This window comes from Tetrao urogallus (assembly GCF_951394365.1).
Source record: "Tetrao urogallus genome assembly, chromosome: 1".
Lineage (NCBI taxonomy): Eukaryota > Metazoa > Chordata > Aves > Galliformes > Phasianidae > Tetrao > Tetrao urogallus.
In genome coordinates, this window is record NC_136813.1 from 183,157,371 (window position 1) to 183,173,044 (window position 15,674).

Below are 15,674 nucleotides of genomic sequence, written 5' to 3' on the forward strand. Positions count from 1 at the left end.
ATTTTGGCCTCTATTCAGATTAATTTTCTCCTCACTAATAATAGAAGGGATATTTCTCAAAAATTGATAATGGAAAACAACCAAAACTTTTATCAATTTTCCTGTATTTAAATGTTTGACATATTATTATGATGTGATCAGGGACATGTTCCCTCTGACTTTAACAGGGTGGCAAATATAGAATACAGAATATAGATAAGGTCTTCCTAAATTCATAGATCAGGCTCTCAGCCCACATCTTATAAACTGTATATAAACTGAAAATAAGACTTGTCTCTGTTTCTAAAGCCCGTGAGGTGTGGTTTGTTTGTTTGTTTGTTTTCCGCTAACCCAAAATCAAGGTTTTTGTTCTAGCATCTTCTACAGATAAGGGTAGATAATTTATCAAAAATTAGTCACGTAAGATTTTCAAATGACTAGATTAATGTGGGCCAATAATATTTTGGAAGGCAAAACTCTCAAAACAAAAAATATTACTGGATATTTACTCCACATTAAAAATAAAATGGTCAGTAAATATGTACTTTCTGCAAAACATATTTAGCTAGAAGTACATGTTTTTTCTTGGAGAGGAATTTTGGACAGGCTGGATACAGCACAAAGGCAAACTCTGCAGTCCTGAAGGGGACTGAGCTATCTCTTTACTACAGAACTAATGATTGAAAGAAGTCTTAACAGAAAATGATTTTTATTGATAAATATGATACATAACCCTACTAATTTTTGTATTGATTATTACATAGCTTCACAGAAAGATGAAAAATACCTTTGATGACTGAAAGATACAATGTTTTGATTAACTTAAACATGATAGCTTTCAAATGGTTTCCTACATGCCTTTATTTACGGTAATATTAAAAAGATTATTAATATTTCTATTTCATGTTTTGCTCAGCAAAAGTTAAACATTCAGTCAAGACCTACAGGCTGTGCTTAAGAGTTTAAAATGAAACTGGAGTCATTAAATGTATATGAAAATTGCCCACATAATTTTCAGAAATGTGTCTTCAGTCATTGAAAAATCAATTGTTTTACTCTATTTAAAAATGTCTCTATGTAAACATTAATTGACATTTTCAAAAGCACCTGGGAGACTCATTCATACTGCCATTAAATTTCAGACCCTTTGCTTTCTCTGAAATTCTCAGACTGACCTTTTGTAACATGTCTGAGAAGCTACTCCTCACCCTCTTTCCTGGGTGGGTTATTAACTTTACTGTAATGTCTGGCAGCTCTAAAGTGAAATTGAACCATCTCATAACTGTATACTTGATATGCTAGAAAAGCACAGACAAACCGGGAAAGGCAGCAGTTTCCAGCACAACACTGTGAATGTGAGCATATTGATTGCACTATGTAATGTCCTCCCTTGTAGCTTCAGTTAGAATAAACATAATAGTGAGTAAACTACGACTGACATGCAAATAGCAACAGATATTCATTTTCCATAACTGCTACTTACAGAAATCCATTACTTGACTGGATTTTTTAGCCTCTTTGTAAAGATAATTTTCTTTCTAAGGCATCAGAAGGGTACTCTGTTTCCATCAAATTGCTGATAAGAGGAGCACCTTATGACATGCCACTGGCTTATGAAGACTCAATGCCGTGTCTATGATGGAAGGTAAACCCTTGAATTCAGTAGAATACTGCCCTAAAACAGAGACTCTCATGATTTATTACCTCTATTTCTTTCAGAGGTGAAGCTTATAGTTCATTGCCTACTAGAAGCCCCAGTCAAGTGGGGAGGGATTTTATAATCTATAATTATTTTCTTCTCACTTAACAAAATTTACCACACAATCATCTAGGGATGATAATAATAATTATTTTAAAATTCACTATCTAAATGCTGTTAATTAGAAAGTGCAGTGGCTTAAAAAATGCTGCAAGGCCTTCCACCTTCCCTTTTGTCAGATTTTGGAAAAAATGATTTAAATACTTACAGTTTTTTTTGAAACATATTTTATTCCCTGCTTTGTGAATTTACCTAGGCATTCAAGGCAGTGAAGTCTCTAAGGAGAATAATGTCACAGACAGATCCTTGTGAATATTAATATTTTTCTATGGCAATCAAAGTGAACGTAATAATATATTATACATGCAAATAACTGCCATTACTTATGATGCAAGAGTAACATTTGTCCATCCTTTCTTATAGGTCAGTGAACTTGGTTTTGGTTTTCCTAGGATGATAACACCAATAACAAGTTGATTCCTACTATTAGAAATATGATATGGTTGAACAGCTCTTCTCTTTTGAGGAAGAACAAAAGCATCAATGAACTTTCTCCCCACAACTATTATTGAAGTGCACACTCTGGAGCTCCCAGTGACCAGGAATTTTTGATGTGCACAGCGTATGGCTTACTGAAAATTAGATTAGCACTCTTTAATTATCCTTCTAGCCCTCCACATAAAAGTTAATACGAATATTTTGGAGAAAATGACTTGATCTTGCAGAAGGAAAATATATATATATTTGTGCTGTATCTATTGTTAACATCACAAAAGCCTTTTTAATGCTAAAAGCACACTGTGAACAAAGCAAATCACAGCAATCAGAGACTGGAAATCCAGGAATGTGGAGATATCTCCTTCCATTGACAAACACATTCTGTTATACCTGAACTATCCAAACTGCACATGTACATATGATTCACTTATCAGGCAGTCCTCTGAATGCACATTTCATTACTTGACACGACCCTTTTAGCACTTATTTCACATTCACTGGTGTTTGAAAACATAACCTGACCGTCCTAATGTAAGGGATATAATAATCTCCAATGTGTAAGATAAAACAAACCTTAATGTGACTTCATCAGCATAAATCCTATACTAATATGTATACACTAATAAAACTAATGCAATTTTTAGTGACACCTTCCTATGCAACCATCCCCAGCCCATGTCCAAGGCACTGAGTTTATCCACAGATAAGATTTGGATGGGCGGTCAGAGAGTGAATGTCAGCTTCTCAGCATTCAAATGTCTGTGGGTTTCCAAGCTGGCATGATTTCTTTGAGCCAATCTAGGATGATATATCAAGCTTTTAATTTAGGATCCCCTGTGGTAAAGTACAAGAAATAATATGTTTTCTTCCTCCTTCTTGTTGGCACAGGAATTAATCCTCAGAAGGTTTCTTTATGGGGAAGCTTCAGAGCAGAAGCACAGATTTAGATGTTAAAAAAAAAAAAAAAAAAAAAAAAAAAAAAAGGAATAAAGTATAATGAAGTAGAGCAATGGATTTACAGACAGAACATTGAAGGGGAGGAATCTAGATTTCTGGAGAAAGGTTCTCCACAGGGAATCTCTACTGCCCAAATTGGCACAGATTCTACATAGCCATAGAGATTTGAAAGTGAGGAAAACTGCACTGTTTTCTTTTATTCTGAGTTGTGGATGCCACCAGCAGCAGGCTGTGTGCATCCAGCAGTAGGCTTGAACACATTAGCTCCGACTTAATGAGACTGAAAGAGCCTCTTAAGTCTCATTATACCATTAGTATGTGCCAGCAAATGTGCCAGCTCATGCCAAATGTGAGACTGCAATATAAAATCTCAGCTTCTACAAGCAGGAATAGAACAAATTTTCCATCTCTTTCTTTTTTTTTATTTTTTTCCTCAAGAATTAAATCCTTAAGTAGAACAATGTTTTTGCTTACAGTATCTGATGGAAATGGTACCATTTTACTCTTCAATCACAGCTGAACACATGAAAAAATGATCTGTTCATAATGTTAAAAAAAAAGTTAGAAAAAGTATTTTAAAAAGAAGAAAGCCAGAAGAAAGGCTCTTTTTGATTATATTTTTAACATCTTCCATCCTATTCTGCATTAACTAACTAGCTGTTTTCTATCCTTCTGGTAGAAATGACTGGAAAAGAAGTATTTAGAAGATAATGGATTTCATAAGATCCTAATGACTTTAACTATTATTTTCTTGCTCTTATTTCTGATTTTTTCTTTAATACAAGGAAGTAGAAAAAAATTGTTATTTTTTACAGTTCTCAACACAACAGCATAAAAGTACAATGTTTATTAGATTGCTTTCCAGCTACGAGATGATACACAGTGACTACTTTTTTATGTTTGCAAAGAAATACACAGTCCACATATTTCCTTCGGAAAGCTTCAGAACATGTCACCTTTGCTCCATCAATATACCTATTCTGTAAAAAATCTGTATTGATTCCTTTCACTTAAGGGAGTGAGAGACCTGCTAAAGCGTTCTGCTGTAGCTCTTGCTGTGTTCAAACTACAAGCCAGCCCTCAGCCCACTCCCAAGTGAAGCTGATTATAAATGGGTCCATAGTTGTTTGGCCAAAGAGCCATCAGCAGCCAGATGTGCTCCCTGTCAGTCCCTTGTGTGCCTTAACTGCTCAGTGCCCAAAAAGCTCAGGTGGACCTTTGACCTTTTCTTTTTTTTCTTTATCTCTTCTTCACACGTCAGGAATCTTGCCGCTTTTTAAAACTCCATTAGAAGGAAACTTGCCTTTTTCTATGAAGAGGCAATAGGCTTATTAGAACTGGAAACTGTGAGCATACATGCTAACTTCTGACTGTCTGAAAGGCTTTGAGTTTCGTTTTTATCTCAGAAAAAAAAAGGAAAAGAAAAAGAAAAAAAAAGAAAAAGAAAAAGAAAAAGAAAAAGAAAAAGAAAAAGAAAAAGAAAAAGAAAGAAAAAGGAGTGAGTGTAAGGGGAGAAAATAGATTTACAAGTGCTCATAAAATCAGAGGCAAACTAATTAACAAGATCACTTGGAGGATAGGGAGGAAGGGAGTTCAGCAGTACAGGTTGAAACAAGAGCCCACTTTGCCCAGAGCTAAAACATATAATTTGCTAGGAGGAAACTTAAATTGCTGCATTTGGAATGAGGATAAATAACATGGAAATGTCAACTGTATGTAAATGTAATCCAATCTCACTATGCAACTTGAATACTTCTTAGTATGTTTGCTAAATAAGTTGAAAATGGAATTTACATATTACTGGTCTATGATAATGAAGTCTTTTATAAATAGAAATAATAGTGCCAAGGTGAAGTCTTTGGAGAATGAGGCCCAGAGGTCTAGCGTGTCTGAAGCACAATCTGTCACCTTGGGCAGCTCAACATACACATTAGGAGCAGTAAAAAGCTCAATAGCTCTTTGTGAAGGGGGACCATGTGTTGATAGGAAAACACTTACCAGTTAATAGTTAACTTTAAGCAGAGCATTCACATATGTCTATACACGATTCCCTTTTTACAATTCACAGAACACGCAGAAGTCCCAAAATCCTGGTAACATGGATTATTAACCTGCTTTTGTTGGAGATTTTCAAAATTTGTTCTGAAGGGCTAATCACTTGTGAAAGAGCTTTATTATGCTTTTCTTAATATTTCTTCCATAACTATCAGAATGTTTTCCTCTTTGATTTGCTGAAAAAAGACAGGCAGACCCTCTGAGGTGTGGGCAGCTGCCAGTTTTGCACAGGAGGAATGTGCTTTCTAAGCAAAGGCAAACACACAGTGAGAGAAAGTTAGTTGCTTCTGCGTGGCAAATTGCAGCAGCATAGCTCTGTGGCGCATTCGTCAATGTACCGTATTCCATCAGGTTAAGTGCATTTTTACTGCAGCTTTATATTATGAAGAACAGACAGTATTAAAATGCTGGCTTTTTTTTTTCTTTCTTTTTGATTTACAGAGATATTGTCATGATGAAATCATACCACATTCCACAACAGAACCTGGAAAAAACATCAACATTTTCCAAACTGCAGTTGCATAGCAATTCCAAGTCTTGCCAAAGGTTCCAATATTGAGATTCCTTCATTGAAAATTATGCACGACCACCCACACCCTTCAGCCACACAGCCTCATATGGCTACAGACACTTCAAGGCATAACATTCATCCACCTATCTCACAGTAAACATGGAATAACCCCTCTGAAATCTCTATAGATATTTTTAAAAAAAGCTGAAATGTAGCCTTCTTATTTTTTAATAGGCAGAGTGAAGTTATAATTGTACTGATCATCAACTTTATTCCTTAGCATGACTTGAGGGGGGAGAAGGGCTGTGTGTGTGTGAGTGAGAAGACATCTCAAATACTGCCACCCTACAGAACACACTAGAAGTTTTTGGTCTCATAACCAAAGAAACAATCTTGGCAAGTGTGGAGGTCTGCATAAACAAGCCAACTGGTATTAAAATTACTGCAGCTGAGGTAGCCATGTTGGATGGCAGCCCTCTCTACGCCTTGTGTAGAAAGTTAACCGCTCTTCAGAGTCTGCTCACAGTAATGAAGACTTGACTCTTTTGCTTCTTTTTGAAACAAATGGAGATGAGAGGTCCTTGCCACCTTGCCTAAGGCTCCACAAACAGAACTGCTCTCATACTCTAGCCTGTGTGCATGTGGTGGCTTTCCCACTGGCATCTGATAAGTTTTTGTTTTTGTTTTCCAGATTCAGAAGTGAGAAGCTTTAGGCTGCCAAATACTGCAATAGTTTTGACATGAAGTGAGTTAAAAAAATCAACACATCCATGGAGAAGTCAGACAAATTCTACTGAGAGAAGTAAATCTTTTCATTGTAATCTCTTGTGTCTTCTTGCACTCTCTCTTTTTTATTTTTTTTCCCCAAATGAACCAGCAATTACATCACTGGAGGAAAGGCTGTGATTCCTTGCGTGATTCTCATTCACATACAGAAATGTTCCGAGTAGCTATCAAAACTAACTGGCCAACTGAAGCCTTTACTGCATGCAGACATGAAAACTCTTTGATCCATGCTTAAAAAAAGATATGAGAAATGGAAGAAAGGGAATTATTAGGATCGTCCATCTAAAAAAATGATTTAAGACTTAAAACAGTGCTATTCCTTACTAAAAACTGGCGGAAACATGAGACTCATGAGAACTGTTCTCCCCATCTGTTCATCTTCATCCCTTTTATCTCTGAGAGGAGAAAGAGGTCTGGGTGGACTTAGTATTAGTTTTGCATCTCATTCATGCTGCTATTATTTATGATAAAATTAAACCTTTTAAAGTTTAGGTTTGAGTATCTGTTTGCTCCACATAAATGGGAGACAGCTTAGGGCAGCTGGGATATTTTTGCATGTCAGGGAGGGAAGGAGAGGAGCAGGGAGAGTGTAAGTAAGGTTCAATGAAAGGTAGGACATTTTACTGCTAGAACTGTCTCTACAAGTTTACCTTTCTGTTTCAGTGCAATATTGTTCTTTGGAGTTTTACTAATGAGTATAATGAAGATATGTTTTGTCCCTCACGAAGCTTGACAAAGGCAGCCACTCACAAAAAGAGAAGTTTTTCAGAGGATAATAAATTTTCATTGAACATGCATGGAGAACTGGAATAGAGAATTATCGAATATTGCAAAATCTTCAGCACCTTAAATAATTAAAGTATAATACTGGTCTTTTAAATTATTTTCTGACTGAGAAACTTTTCCACTTCAAGTCAAATGGAGAGTCGTTCCTGTTGTCTCCCCGCATATTGTTGCTATGCAGCAGAATTACGGCCAGATAAAATAAAAGCTTATTGAGAAAAAAATAGCTCAATTACTGAAATGTCATATTATGAGCTCTGTAATAAATATGAAATCCTTTCACTGAGGTGAGATAGAAGAACTCATTTCATTATATTTCTTTTTCTCCTTCAAAGAGCAACCTCCTCAGAGATTCAGTCGATCTCTCCATATCTAGGATTGGCATTACTGCCCATGCTGCAGTAATCCCTATTTTTATTGATCCAAAGAACTTCAGCTGTGTTCTGAGCCATGCCACATTATCCACAGATTTCCTTCAGAGGTCACTTCCTGCCCTTATTCTGAGTAAAAAGGGAAGCTTAGTATATGTGGGCTTGGTTACAATTTCATTATTACTATTATCGTTCTAATCAAATTAGGATTAGCTAACGGGCAAACATCAGACATAAAAAGATCAAGCTAAATCCCAAGTGCTTAGCTTGAATTCATTCTTCAATAAAATAATGTTAAATTTACTCAGCCATGAGCTGAGTAAGGTTTGTAGGGCAGTATTTCACATTCAAAAGAATTTCACTAATAAATTTATTTCGATGGACTGGTAAATTAATGGGTGATACTATTAGACTTTGTCAATACTGAATAAGGAGGGTTGTTAGTAAAAGAAATCATCTATATTAAAATAAAGAAACAGATATGTGGGATGGTGACATGACACAACTAGGTAAGCTGCTGCTTCCTATTTTAGAATATTTTCTTGTTTCCTTGAAGTATCAGTATGTCAGTAGATGATGTATACATATCTGCTGTCTATACATTTGAGAATTGTCTCTATATACTAAGTTACCAACTTAGAAAGCTACCAAGCTACACTTTACATCTCAGAAAGATGAAGGAAGCACATATCCTTTCTGCACTATGTGAGAAAACAAAGCAGTTGGAGGTTAACAAATGGCATCCGTCCTTCAGTGAACCTTCAATGAACCTCTACTCCAGCATGCTGCCAGATGGGTCATTGTACTGGAGATAACCAACTTTATCAAGACAGAAAGCCACACTTGATTCCAGAATTCTTTCACGGTTCTATTTACCCCAACCTTCTCTTGACATTTTTACCTCTGGAACAGAAATATGAGAATAGTAGAAAACTTCTCCACAATTCCTACATTTATTTGTTGTTCTTTATGGTTAAATCATCCTTTGTAATCTAGTTTGGCCTCTTTGATTTTGCATTCAAGAGGAAAGGCCACCCAGCATTTTGCACTGAAAGAAAGCAAGCTGTGTTCAGGACGTGGGTGTTTCCTGAAGTCGAGGAACTCTTGGTTTGTGAGAAGAGTAAAGGCAAAGTCTACCCTCAAATATTTCCCTTATTTATGTATGTATGTATGAACGTATGTATGTATGTATGTATATTAATACCTATCCATTCCTATCAGAATACCCATGTAGTTACATCAGATTGCATATTGATATTTTTTCCAAATAACTTGATATCACAAACTGCTTCACTAAACACAGGGTTTGGTCATGTCTCAAAGAGGATTTCAGAGGCTGGACACAACTGGAAGTTATTAATTTCATCATCAGTGTGGACTGTGTAGCTCTACACTCTGATTGTTATGAGTATTTTCAGTGGTAAATTAATTATGACAGGATTTTTTTCTTAATGTCAACTTCAGCAACAAAATGTTTCCAAAAGTTTGCAGTGAATACCATTTTATTTATGCTTATTTTATTTCCCTATGGATTTGGAAGCTGAAGGGTGGTCTGTCACTATTAGGTGCCTTTTACAAGATGTGGCTGTTCCTATTTCTGGCTCAGTTGGAGTGAAAGAGTGTTACACCCGAGCTCCATGGGGAGATGTGTTCAGTAGGTAGCATGCTTGCTGTTTAAACACACTGAACATAACCATATTTCATTCTTTTTCACACCATGAAGACTGACACAAAGAGTGAATTTAGGAGCACATTCCAGAGCTGCATGCTACCATCAATCTTCAAGTGATCACCAGCTGGTATTTGGGTGCACAATAAAAGTCATGTTTACTGGGCTCAGCCTGGTGGATTAGAGTCCACTCAGCTCTAAATCCCACCCTAATGGTATTTTGCTTTTTGACTTAAGACTTGTCACATAAACATATGAGTTACATATGTAAAGTGGAGTTAACAGTTTACTGTTTACTTGACTGAATTGTTTTTGGGTAGTATTTGGTAATGTACAAAAGACTTTGAAATTAAATGAAATAGCTGGAGGAAGTTATTTCAAGTGTGTTTCACATGCAAAAAGGAAGATTTCTTTTGTTTGTTAATGTTTTAAGTCCAGACTCTTCAGGCGTAATAAACTTGGCTAAAACTGGTTTGGATTTAAGAGATAACTTTTATGCTTTTCTGTTTAGATTTCATCTGAATGGGAATCCATTTAAATAAACAAATCTTCTGCAGTCACTCACTCCATGTTTAAACTAGACTTGCCATATTTATTCAGGAGGATGACCATCTACTATTTGGCCTAAAGAAGGGAAAAGTATAAGGATTGCCCCTTTTCCTTGTCCACAGATATCAAAAAGTTTTTGAGAAAAGCTACATGTTTATATTCAACTCTGAGTTACAAAGAATCTCATGACCAGAACTGCACCACTTCTAGAAAATTTTTTAGGCTCTAACAGGAGTGAGCTTTTAGTTCATTTGGGTATGCTGAACATCAACAAAGAGAAAAATGAAGATAAATGGTAGCTTCAGATAAAAGAAAAAAAGATTCAAGAAAAGTAACATATTCTGCTGAAGTATTTTGTGAATCTCTTACAATTTCAGCATAGAAAGGAACGAAGGACTGAGAGCACTCCAAAAAGAAAGGGTGTGTAGACTCCAGGCAGACTAAAATTGGAACACTGCAAGAATAGGATTAGAAGAGGTAGTGGATAGTTGGAGAGTACAGGATAGAAGTCAACCATGATCAACCACTTAGATTTGTAGTAAACTATTAATTGTACTAGAGGATGATGCAACTGCCCTCAATACATAACTCTGTGTTCTTGATTCTGAAACAAAACAAAATTACACTAACTTTAAAGGCAACTTTATGCCAAAATTCACAGATTGATTCCTTTGTGTATGCCTTGTACTCATATATTGGAGGCACAAGCACCATAATATGACTATTCATTTAAAGTATAACATAAGAACACCAAGAACAAAGGAGATTTGTTTCATGGTCAGAAAAGGGAACTATAAGTCAGAACTCCCGGGCACTTGCTCTCTGACCTTGAACAAATCTCTCACTCTCCATTTATGCCCATCTAACCATCTGCTATATGTTCTGCTATATCACACTTACCTGCCTTTCAGAATTACTATCAAGTTCAGTTAATGCATGTTTAAAAAAAAAGGGAAGGGAAGGGAAGGGAAGGGAAGGGAAGGGAAGGGAAGGGAAGGGAAGGGAAGGGAAGGGAAGGGAAGGGAAGGGAAGGGAAGGGAAGGGAAGGGAAGGGAAGGGAAGGGAAGGGAAGGGAAGGGAAGGGAAGGGAAGGGAAGGGAAGGGAAGGGAAGGGAAGGGAAGGGAAGGGAAGGGAAGGCAAGGCAAGGCAAGGCAAGGCAAGGCAAGGCAAGGCAAGGCAAGGCAAGGCAAGGCAAGGCAAGGCAAGGCAAGGCAAGGCAAGGCAAGGCAGAAAAATGCCAGTTACCTTCTGAACTCTTAGCTTGGATTAAAAATATTTTTAATAAGTCAAATATTTTAAGCTAGTATTTAGAATTTTCACTACTATATTACTTATATCTACATTTTTACTAGCACTTTTAAATAATTTCACTTCCATTGCATTTCACTACATACTTCAATTGTTCATCAGTTATTAAAACCTAAAAGTAAATCTAACAACCTTTACTTTTATTGAGCTAATCCTTCAGAGCTGCTCCCCTTCCTTGCCTCTATTTACTGTTCAGTGCTGGATTACTTTTTGGTTTAGTTGCACTGAATGATTTTAGAAGTGGAATTTCTTGCATCAGGAGTGCAGAAGAAATAATTTCAGCCTATTCTTACATATTTTTGGCAGCATTATAAAGACTAATTATTAACCACTAAAGACAATGCAGTCTAGAGATATCTGTCTTTCTGATTTGTGTTACAGAAGTTATCAAATCTACTCCCTCTTTTGGGAATATCATTGGACTGAGAATTCTGACAATTCAGGGCTTTACTGTCACTGACCAGCATTCTGTTGAGCTCATTTTCCAATACTTTGCTCCTAATTTCCATTCTCAACACCACTAAAATCAACAGAGATCTGGTATAAAATATGTCTAAAGCATTAGAAATCAATTCTAAACTCTGCAAGCAAAACCAGCTATCAGAAACGAATTATCCAAATTTAGCAAATTTACCAGTTGGCTGCAAATGAAATTCCAAAAAATGTTGAAATATGAGCTCATGGTTAGAAATGACCTAGAAGTACAGACCACTGCACTCTACTGCTATTACAGCTGAACTGGAGAACAGACAATAGTTCTTAGTTATGTGATTCTCAGCTTTGCAGTATGTGTCAGACTTTCACTCTAGTAGTGCAGCCCCATGGGGGAACTGAGAAGAGCACAAGTCTCTAGCTTCTTGGAAGAATATTGTGGACATCAAAAGCCTTTCTGTCTAATGCTTATGACTATCATAAACCATTGGGTGCATGTTGGTAGAGCCTACCCATGCATATCAGGCTTGTGAAAGGATTTAGGCTGAGAAACACTTTTGTGTTAGACAATCCAATCCAAAGACATAGACAGTACTGAATATGCTCAGTGGTACAGCTTTCAGTGATGAATATTTCAGATTATGAGCTAGGCTGGATTTTCCTTTAATTAATATCCTGAACTTAGATTGTTAATTCCCAGCTAGATGTCAGTTTAGATTAAAAAACGTTATACTGGTTATATTTCATGTTATCCTTCCTTCCTATACTATACTTTACTTACTTGAACTTTTGGTGTGTCTCAACTATTGTCATCTCTTCTACAGTTAAATCTAGTACAGCAATTCCATTTTACCTTCCTAAGTATGACTACCAAAAGGATTCACCAATAGCTGTTATTTCATAATAAAGAAAACATTCTGGAGTTTGATAAAACATTTTCCATTTTGTTCTTTAGCCTGTTTCTGATAAGCCATCGTTGAATAGTCATGCAGATGTGATGTGGTTACAGTCAAATTGCCTGATCCAAATTAAAAGAAGCAAAGATGGCCGATCTGGACTGTTCACTGCTTGACAAATGCCCTGTCCCTTTATCAAGCCAAATCAATACACAGTTTTCTGAAATAAGGAATAGTGACAGATGAACTAAACACATTAGTCCACATTGATTTCAGTTTTTTCTCTGTCATTTATTTCAAACTTTTTGCAGGTTCTTTTCTTCCTTCCTTTCCTTCCTTCCTTAGAATCATGCAATTGCTCAGGTTGGAAAAGACCTTAAAGATCACCAATTCCAACCACGAACTAACCACACTACCCTAATTCTAACTCTAACCCTCCACTAAATCATGTCCCTGAGCACCACCCTGCCCTCACCTCCCCTCTGCTCCCCTCCCTTCCCTGCTTTCCTCCCTGATTAGGAAAGAGGCCCAAATAGTTCACTCAGACTAGACATTTAACATTTAGGAGACAACACTAGAAGTAAAAGTGAATCTTCAGTAAGATAAAAATTGAAAAGTTTTTTTTGGCTTATCTCCTTCCTCAAAGACCAACTGTGACAGCAATAGTTTAAAAAAAAAAAAAAATTAAAATCAATAAAAATCTGAAAACTGTTAACTGGGGATTTTGTTTTTTTTCTTCATTTCAATGGTGGAGTTTTTGGCCATGGAAATGAAGAAGATTTGATTCCTTATATGTTGAATATAAAATTGCATCATAACTTCCAACCAGGACAAAAGAAAAACAGCCTCCCCCAGACAGGAGTGTGATTACCATGACACCTTAACTTGCTGGATTTATAATCTTAGAAGGCAAGTGACACTTGAGGAAAGGAAGGAAGTGAAGGCAATAAGATATCTGCAATTTGAATACATTTACATTTATTTCTTGATAACATTAAATGCTGTTTAACATCCCTCTGCCCGTCACACACTAGGAAAATGCAAAGCAAAGGTCCTGGAAACTCCATTTATAGAAGCAATCAGAAAGGGACTTTTCATAGAAGTAAAAAATATTCATGAATAAATGCAAGTTCAGTCAGGCTGTGTGTCACTGATATTTACAAGCTGTTCACAAAGAACTCTGCACAGATCTTATAATCAGTACAGCTTCTGTCCTTCATTTCTGCTTTCTTTCCTCCAGCTCTCTAATAAAGCAAAGCGGTACTTTTAGCTGGTATGAAATTGTGGGCATCAACTCAGGTGACAGACAGTTCAGGTACAAGCATGAACAATACCATGCTTCCAAAATTTGGGTAACATTTGTTCTGCAAAATTATAAAATACAGTTTCTATAAGACCATTCTGTCCTGTGCACTGGTTCACAAATTATTTGTATTCAACAAAAAATCTGCTTAAAGTAGCTGACTTTATCTATTTAGTTACAAAATATGGTATTTGAATCAGCTGGTAAGATTATTTATGGTTATTGTATTATTTTAATTAAAATAAAGCCTATCAATTATTTTAATAGTGATAGCATGTTGACATGTGTCTATAGTGAATAAAAAGTGTAATTTGTTGGAACTGTATCTTCTGATGGAATGGTATTGTTACTCAGGAGACAGTACTTGGCTAGATTTAATTGAACAAAGAAAACTATGTCAATAGCCTTGGGAAAAACCTTCTAATCAGAAAAGAGCAAGCATTTCAACAAGCTTGCCTGCTTACTGAAAAAAACCTAGAAGTAAAAAAGGCATAAAATAACTGCTGATACCAGTTAAGATATGAGAGCATAAAAATATACATTACCACTCTGGACTAGACAAAGTGTTAAAATATTCCCAGAATCTCATCTATTCATTATATGTCAAGCTAAATAGCACTTAATTATAATGGGTGTGTATGTCAGACTGTTCTTACATCTTTTGTCTGCTGGAGAATTCACTAAGCTGCTACATTTTTTCCTTCTAAAATGATAGTGAGCAGTTTCTCAAATACTTCCCTTTTAGCTGTCCTTCCCCAGGTTTTTCATAGTAAAAAACCCACGCATTTCTGGAAACGGGGACCTTTTAGATTAATGTGAGTTTGGCTGCTGACCAACTGCGCAATTGTGGGTGCATCATTTTAGTTCCCCTTTTTTTCTTTCTGGCTTTGGTCTCTCATGTTTATTAAGATCATAACCATCTCAAGGCAGGGCACAGACAGTTTATGAACTTCTGTGCAGAAGGGCAGGGACAGCATGTTACATAACTGCAGTTTATTGCAATATTAATTCAAAAAAGTTTTATGATGGCTTAAAGGAGTCTGCACAAATGCTCTTTTGAAACTAGGTTTTAAATGGTGGCTTAGGCTGACAAAATTTGGGCTCCCAATACATGTTTCAAACAGTCTCAGAGCAATATTCATTTAAGACACATTCCTTCAAGTTGTCTTCAGTCTGCTTCACTCTGCTAGGATCCTAGATAAATACATTAACATTGCTGTTGAATCACTCAGCCACATTAATGACTCAAGCCAAGGCCAAATCCTTTGTGGCAGTTAGAATTACAAACAATCTAAGCATCATCCTTCGGAGCAAATAAACAGGCAAGGAACACACAGAAAAGTGATATGTAATGACTGCCTTTGAATATTAAGCAAGGCAGGTCAGTGGAAGGTCAAAGATCTTTTCTGTGAAGCACAAACCACCAACCCAAAGTCAGGATTGCCATTAGGTTAAAGCAAGCTGGCAAAAGTAAAAGAGAAAGAAAGGCAAGTGCATTCTTTCAAAAACTGACAGCTTCATCACCCTTTCTGACTTGGTCAATACTTATGCAATTAAGAGAGGCTTAGCAAATCCATTTTAAGATTTCTAGGTTATCTGAAGGTAGGAGCACAGTTTGCACCACTTTTTGTTTTTCGGTTAATACATTCTTATCACAAGAAGATGTGAATTTTCCCATACACAGATAGGATAGGCTTCAGGAGGTCATGCAGTCTGTTGCAGACATTTGCCTTTTAACTACTAAAAGCTCCTTATACTCTCACTAAGAAAGAAAAATGACTTAAGCAGAGCAGGGGGTGGCTTAGATTCTCTGAAAG

At 36.4% G+C, this 15,674-nt stretch overlaps 1 protein-coding gene across 1 annotated transcript in view; it reads right to left on the bottom strand.

Annotated features, from left to right (window-relative positions):
- The window catches only part of SEMA3C (semaphorin 3C), a gene marked incomplete at both ends in the record, with an annotated part of 115,540 nt that overhangs the window by 49,858 nt on the left and 50,008 nt on the right, over nt 1-15,674 (bottom strand). The window lies entirely within an intron of this gene.